The sequence below is a fragment of the Heteronotia binoei genome, chromosome 6 (genome assembly GCF_032191835.1).
Source record: "Heteronotia binoei isolate CCM8104 ecotype False Entrance Well chromosome 6, APGP_CSIRO_Hbin_v1, whole genome shotgun sequence".
Taxonomy (NCBI): Eukaryota; Metazoa; Chordata; class Lepidosauria; order Squamata; family Gekkonidae; genus Heteronotia; species Heteronotia binoei.
The window spans coordinates 132006462-132013200 of NC_083228.1; positions in this window are offsets into that span (position 1 = coordinate 132006462).

Here is a 6739-nt window from a genome sequence, read left to right on the forward strand (position 1 = left end):
TACGCCTCGATAAACGTTTCACAAAATAGAGAACTGGAAACCTTTGCACCAGGCGCGCCTCAGAGAAAAAGAAGAGTTTTGGGGTATCAGCTTTCAAGAGTTAAAGCTCCTTTATTAATCTGATGAAGGCAGCTCTGACTCCCAAAAACTCATATTGTGAAAATCGTGGTCTCCAATAGACCTCACTTTGGGCAGCCGCTCACAGGAGCAGAGCTCTGGAACCTCTAAATTTTATTGTGCTCTTTCTTTCTTAACCCTCCCCCCCCCCCAATAATTGCTTCTGGGCTCCATGGTTCAAGCCCCCCTGTGAGAATTTTGCCGAACACTAAGATTTAACAAACTTTCTCATATTTCCCCCCACAAAAAAATGGGGAAACAGCCAAAACATAGAAAGCAGATAGATGGAAATCTTTTATCGTGCCACAGGAGAAAGTAATTTCAAAAGTGTGCTGGGAAGTAAGGTTTTATGACGACCCTTCTAATTCAAGAAGCATTTGAGGTAGATGCTGAGCTGATACAATTTAACACACCTTCCGGTGATGTCAGGAGGGTGCGGCCCATGCAAATGAGTTGTGCTAATGAGCTCTAGTACCTCTTTTGCTACAAAATGACCCCTGGTCTCCAAGATGCTACTGGACTCAAAACTAGCCGTTCTCTTTGCTGTGCGGGACATCATCCATCGTTAAAATTAAGCCAATTTAAAGGAAGGCCACCCCACCCCACCCGTAGTCACACTGTGTTCCTATCCAACTTATTTCTTATCCCACCCTTAGTCCAAAAAGCTCTGGGCAGCACAAGCATTTCTCTCCTCCTCCTGCACTGCTCCTTACCAAAGCCCTGCAAGGTAGGTTAGGCAGAGAGGAAGTGCCTGGGACCACAGTCAAACCAGTGAGTTTCACGGTGGGACAGGGACTCGAATGCAGATCTCTTAGTCCCGACCCAACAAACGTGACCTGTCTCTCTGAGGCAAAACTTCCTAAAATATTTTGATCTGTTCATGGCGTTTGCTAGAATAACCAATGTTTGTCAGGCTCCGCCGACTGGGGAGTGGAGTCCAGAAGGTGCTTGTCTTCCAGCTTCTTTTCCAGCATGTCTGTGAGCAAAGGCTCAGCAGTGGAGAGGAGGGACACACTCCTTCACCTCGGGTCCCTCTCTGCCTGCCCCCTGCTGTTGAGGACAAGACCTGGCCTCCTCCTCCCCAGGCAGCTCTTATAAAGGAGTACCTGGGGCAAGACTTCCCTGGGCTCCCAATGCATCCCCTGCCCCTACAGGTGACTGGCCTGTAATGGAAGTTAGTGAGACCCATGAAGAGGTCACAGGGTACCTCAGAAGGTTAAGAACATATGAAGCCATGTTGGATCAAGCCAATGGCCCATCCAGTCCAACACTCTGTGTCACATAGGGGCCCAAATCCTAGGTGCCATCAGGAGGGCCACCAATGGGGCCAGAACTCCAGAAGCCCTCCCATTGTTGCCCCCCAAGCACCAAAAATACAAAGCATCACTGCCTCAGATAGAGTGTTCCATCTATACCTTGTGGCTAATAGCCACTGATGAACCTTTGCAGAAGTCCCAAGGAAGGAAAATTTATGCACTGAAGGACCAGGGCAGGGGTGTCAAACATGCAGCCCAGGGGCCAAATCAGGCCTCCGGAGGGCTCCTATCAGGTCCCCAAGCAACTGGCTGTCGTCTGCTTCCCTCCCTCCCTCTCGCTTCCTTCTGCATCTCAGTTTGCTTTGCAAGGCTCGATTAACTGCATAGGAGTGACAGAGCAAAACCTCTATTTTCTCCATTGGCTGAGGCTCTTCCCTTGGGGAGGAAGTGGGGGAGGGAGAGCTTGCTTTGCCAGGCTCTTAAGCGCACAGCAGAGCTACTGAGCCAAGCCTCTCTTCCTTCTACCGGCTGCGGCTCCTCCCCTGGGGAAGGGAGGAAAGAGCCAGAGCTTCCTTTGCTCAGTTCCCTGGATCCCATGGGACAAATACAAAGAAAGCACCTTTAAGACCAGCAAGTGCGAATGTTTTTAAACATCTTTAGTCATGTTTGTTTGTGACCTTTAAAAAGTTCGTTATCTCTGCTACCTAATCTTAAATAGGTACACACACGGCCCAGCCTGACAAAGTCTCATTTATGTCAGATCCGGCCCTCATAACAAATGAGTTTGACACCCCTGGACTAGGGTGCTGCTGGGGGACATGAACAAAAAGCATTCTAAATATTAAACAGGTCTTAAGGGAGTAACATTACCTTCCTCATCATAATTTGACATATCATCCGCTATCATCGTACTGAAGTCTAGAAGAAGGTTCCAAGTGTCCTTCGGTATAGATCTTTTATGATGTTCCTGCAGGTGGGAAAAAGCAGGCTGCCGTCATCAGAAGGGAGATCTAGGCACAAAATCTTCCGTGGGCCCAAAAGAGAGGCCACCGTAGAAACACAGAAACTGCAGCAAACCAGAGCTTTAGAGTGCTTGTTCACTGATAGATATCCAAAGCTACAGAGGGAGGTCCAGCGGCTGCATAAAGACCTGCAGCGAGAGAAAACGCCCTGTGCCCCCTCTGACTCTCTCCCCTGTAACCGAATCCATTGTCAAGCAGCTTTCGCATTAAGAACATAAGAGAAGCCGTGTTGGGTCAGGCCAATGGCCCATCCGGTCCAACACTGTGTCACACGGTGGCCCAAAAAAACCCAGGTGCCATCAGGAGGTCCATCAGTGGGGCCAGAACACTAGAAGCCCTCCCACTGTGGCCCCCCAAGCACCACAGCCCCAGACAGAGAGTTCCATCTATATCCTGTGGCTAATAGCCACTGATGGACCTCTGTTCTATATGCTTATCCAGTCTAACAGACATGTTCTGAACCTTGTTGGTGGACAGCCTGGAAATCTAACACGTGTTCTGAACCTTGCTGGTGTGAACCTTGTTGGGTCTTCTGTGAATGTATTGTAAAGACTGGGTTCCAGTGATAAATAAGCCTCCAAAGTGAAGGAAGACGAACGTCTTGATATCTAGAACAGACGTCTTTGGAAGGGCTTCTTTTAGTCCTATTAACTAAATACTGGGATATTGTTACTCCCTTTGTGATTGAACTGTCTTCTGTGAATGTCTTTTTGCTACATGCTCTTGTCTATTTGAAGTTCCATGTGCAAGCTTGGTCAGAACACCAATGACCTCTACGTTACACTGTCTTGTGGTTTAAAATTTATGGTGTCTCATAGCGTTTTTTTTTATTTACATAGCTGTACGCTAAGATCCTACAGTGTTGCCACCACCTCCTGCGGCAGTGAATTCCGTGTGTTTATCACCCTTTGGGTGAAGAAGTACGTCCTTTTATCAGCAATTTCATGGGAAAGCCCACGACTTCTCGTATTGTGAGAAAGGGAGAAAAGTTCTTCTTTCTCTGCCTTCTCTATCCCATGCATAATTTATTTATTTATTTAATTTAGTTTACATCCCGCCCTCCCCACCAAAGGCAGGCGCAGGGCGGCTCACAAACCAAGGGTCGACACAAACACATTAGTGTGACCGATACAATAAAACAACAATAAAACCATACAACATAAAAACAATTTAAAACAATTGCAGGTGCGACAATCATAATTTCAGGCAGCAATTTAAATTCTGGCGGTTAGCTATACTCAGAGGTCTCAGGATTGCCCTGTCAGCATATGCTTGCTGGATGCCAGTGATCTGTGACACTTCCTGACAGCTTCCATTATCTGGTTCGTACCAGTTCTGTCCAGACTACTGTGCCTACGCAGGGTGACTCAGCATTGCGTGCTGATTGGGCTTCTGTATTGCTGCATGTATATAACTGTGAACAGACTGTACAGTTCACCTCTGCTCTCCATCGTGTTGTCTGGCAAAGCACTTTGTCAGTGTGTACCAGCATAACTGTAAGCACCGGTCGTTTCCAACTCTGGGGTGACGTTGCTTTCACGACGTTTTCACGGCAGACTTTTTTACAGGGTGGTTGCCATTGCCTTCCCCGGTCATCTACACTTTCCCCCCAGCAACTTGGGTACTCATTTTACTGATCTCGGAAGGATGGAAGGCTGAGTCAACCTTGGGCCGGCTTCCTGAACCAGCTTCCGCTTGGACAGATAGTTCAGACCACAGTACTGCTGTTTTACCACTCTGCGCCACGGGGCCGCCTTATAACTGTAAAACTTGTAAATAAATGTAAATAGTTAGCACAAGTCAGGCTGCTTATGGGAGTTCCTTTACGGGAACACATTCAGCCTGTGCTGAAAGCGCTGCACTGGCTACCGATAATGTACCGGATTCACTTCAAGGTGCTGGTTATTACCATTAAAGCCCTATATGGTCAGGGTCCTGCATACCTTAGGGACCACCTTTCCCTGCACATGCCCCAGTGAGCACTTCGGTCCAGGTCTCAAAACCTGTTGACAGTTCCCAGCATCAGAGAAGCAAAGCTCAAAACAACGAGAGGCAGGGCCTTTTCTGTTGCTGCCCCCAGCTGGTGGAGTGAGTTGCTGGTGGAGGTTAGGGCCCTGCGAGAGCTCTTACAGTTCCGCAGGGCCTGCAAAACGGCAGATGGTAACATCTGCAGAAGTGACGTAGGCCATTGGTGGTGTTCTTATGGGCCAGTCCCATTGCTGCAGATGTTACCATTCATGTAAATGCCTGGCAGAAGAGTGCCATTTTGCAGGCCCTGCACCACCCTCTGTCCCCGACCCTGGAGAAAGGAGGAGAGCCGCTTCAAGGCCAACCCCTGGAACCCAGCGTCGGCGAGGCAACAGGTCAGTAGCTGATGGTCGACCGTGTCGAACACTGCCGACAGGTCTAACAACATCAGCACTGCCGAGCCACCTCTATCCAGATGCAAACCTTTATCGTGTAAACTTTTATCATGTCACCCCTCAGTCGACGTTTCTCCAAGCTAAAGAGTCCCAAGCGCTTTAACCTTTCTTCATAGGAAGGAAGCTTCTTTTAGGAAGCTTTCTCCTGATGTTCAGCTAAACACGAGGAAGAACTTCCTGACAGTCAGAGCGGTTCCTCAGTGGGGCACGCTCCCTCGAGAGGTGGAGGAGAGGCTCTCTTTCTTGGGAGGTTTTTAAGCAGGGGTTAGTTGGCCCTTTGACAGCGGTGCTTATTCTGTGGCTTTAGGGAGAGCGTAAGAGGAGGGGGCAAGAAGGGATGAGCTGGCGCTTGGCTCTTGGGACCCTTTCTTCTATGCCCAGGGGAATGCCAATCACCACTTTGCGGTCAGGAAGGAATTTTCCTCCAGATAAAATTGGCCCAGGCAACCTTTTTTGCCTTCCTCTGGGCATACAGCAGGGGTCACTGTGGAGGGAGAAGGAAGCTGTGGGTTTTCTGCAATGTGTAGGGTTGGACTAGATGACCCTTGAGGTCTCTTCCAGTTCTAGGTCTCTACATTCAAGTAAGACAGACCACATGTTTTGCAGGTATACACGGTTAGTCTCTAGCCCCAGGCAACCAACGAGTCTTCGCAATGATTCACCACAGGGGGGGAGAGAGCAGGCATCTGCACGCTGGCCCCCGCCCCCTTCTGTGCAATCACCGAATCGCCTGCCCAGCACGAGCGCATAGAGGAAGTGCCCGCATGGATCCCACCCCTACATGTGACGAGCAATGCTGCTTTCTGAACACTAGTGGTCATGGGGAGGGTGTGCAGTCGTTTCCTACTTGTTTGCACTGTGCAAACTATTCATGTTCATGACCGCTGTTCCTCCCTACACGGTTCCTCGTCAACAGGGAGACTGGTGGTTTGCACAGGACAGGCCCGTAGCTATTGTGGGGGGCTGGCCACTCTATTTAACCCCCCTTCCATCTATAGAGCCCCACCGTTGGAGGCAATGCCGGCACCCCAGGCACGGCATCCCCTCTTCGCCCTTGCCCAGCACACAGCACCCCTCCTCCACCCTTGCCCTCAATGTGGGCGAGCTCAGCCAGCAGCGCCACGACTTGCACAGCGCGCCCCGCTGCCACAACCCCGCTTGCCTCGCTGCATCTGTGCTTCAGTTCAAGCTTCAAGCACAGACGTGGTGAGGAGGAGCTACGGCAGCCGGTAGCAGGGTGTGCTGTGTGAGCATACCACCGCTGCCTGAGCTTGTAAACTTCCCTCGCTGGCTGAACTTGTAAGAGGGAAAGCGACAGAGAGAGGGGTGCAGCTAGAGAGAGAACAGGAGAGTGGCAGAGAGGGGGAAGCGAGGGGGAGAGCAGCAGAGAGAGGGGGGCCGCAAGAGACAATGGGAAAGCGGCAGAGAGGGGGAAGCAAGGGGGAGAGCGGCAGAGAGAGGGGAGCAGCTAGAGAGAGAACAGGAGAGTGGCAGGGGGAAGCGAAGGGGAGAGCAGCAGAGAGAGGGGGGCCACAAGAGAGAATGGGAGAGTGGCAGAGAGGGGGAAGCGAGGGGGAGAGCGGCAGAGGGGGGGCCGCAAGAGAGAATGAGAGAGCGGCAGAGAGGGGAAAGCGAGGGGGAGAGCGGCAGAGAGAGGGGGGCCGCTAGAGAGAGAACAAGAAAGTGGCAGAGAGGGGGAAGCGAGGGGGAGAGCAGCAGAGAAAGGGGGGGCGCAAGAGAGAATGGGAGAGTGGCAGAGAGGGGGAAGTGAGGGGGAGAGCGACAGAGAGAGGGGGGGGCGAAGAGAGAATGGGAGAGCGGCAGAGAGGGGGAAGCGAGGGGGAGAGCAACAGAGAGAGGGGGGGCCACAAGAGAGAATGGGAGAGTGGCAGAGAGGGGGAAGCGAGGGGGAGAGTGGCAG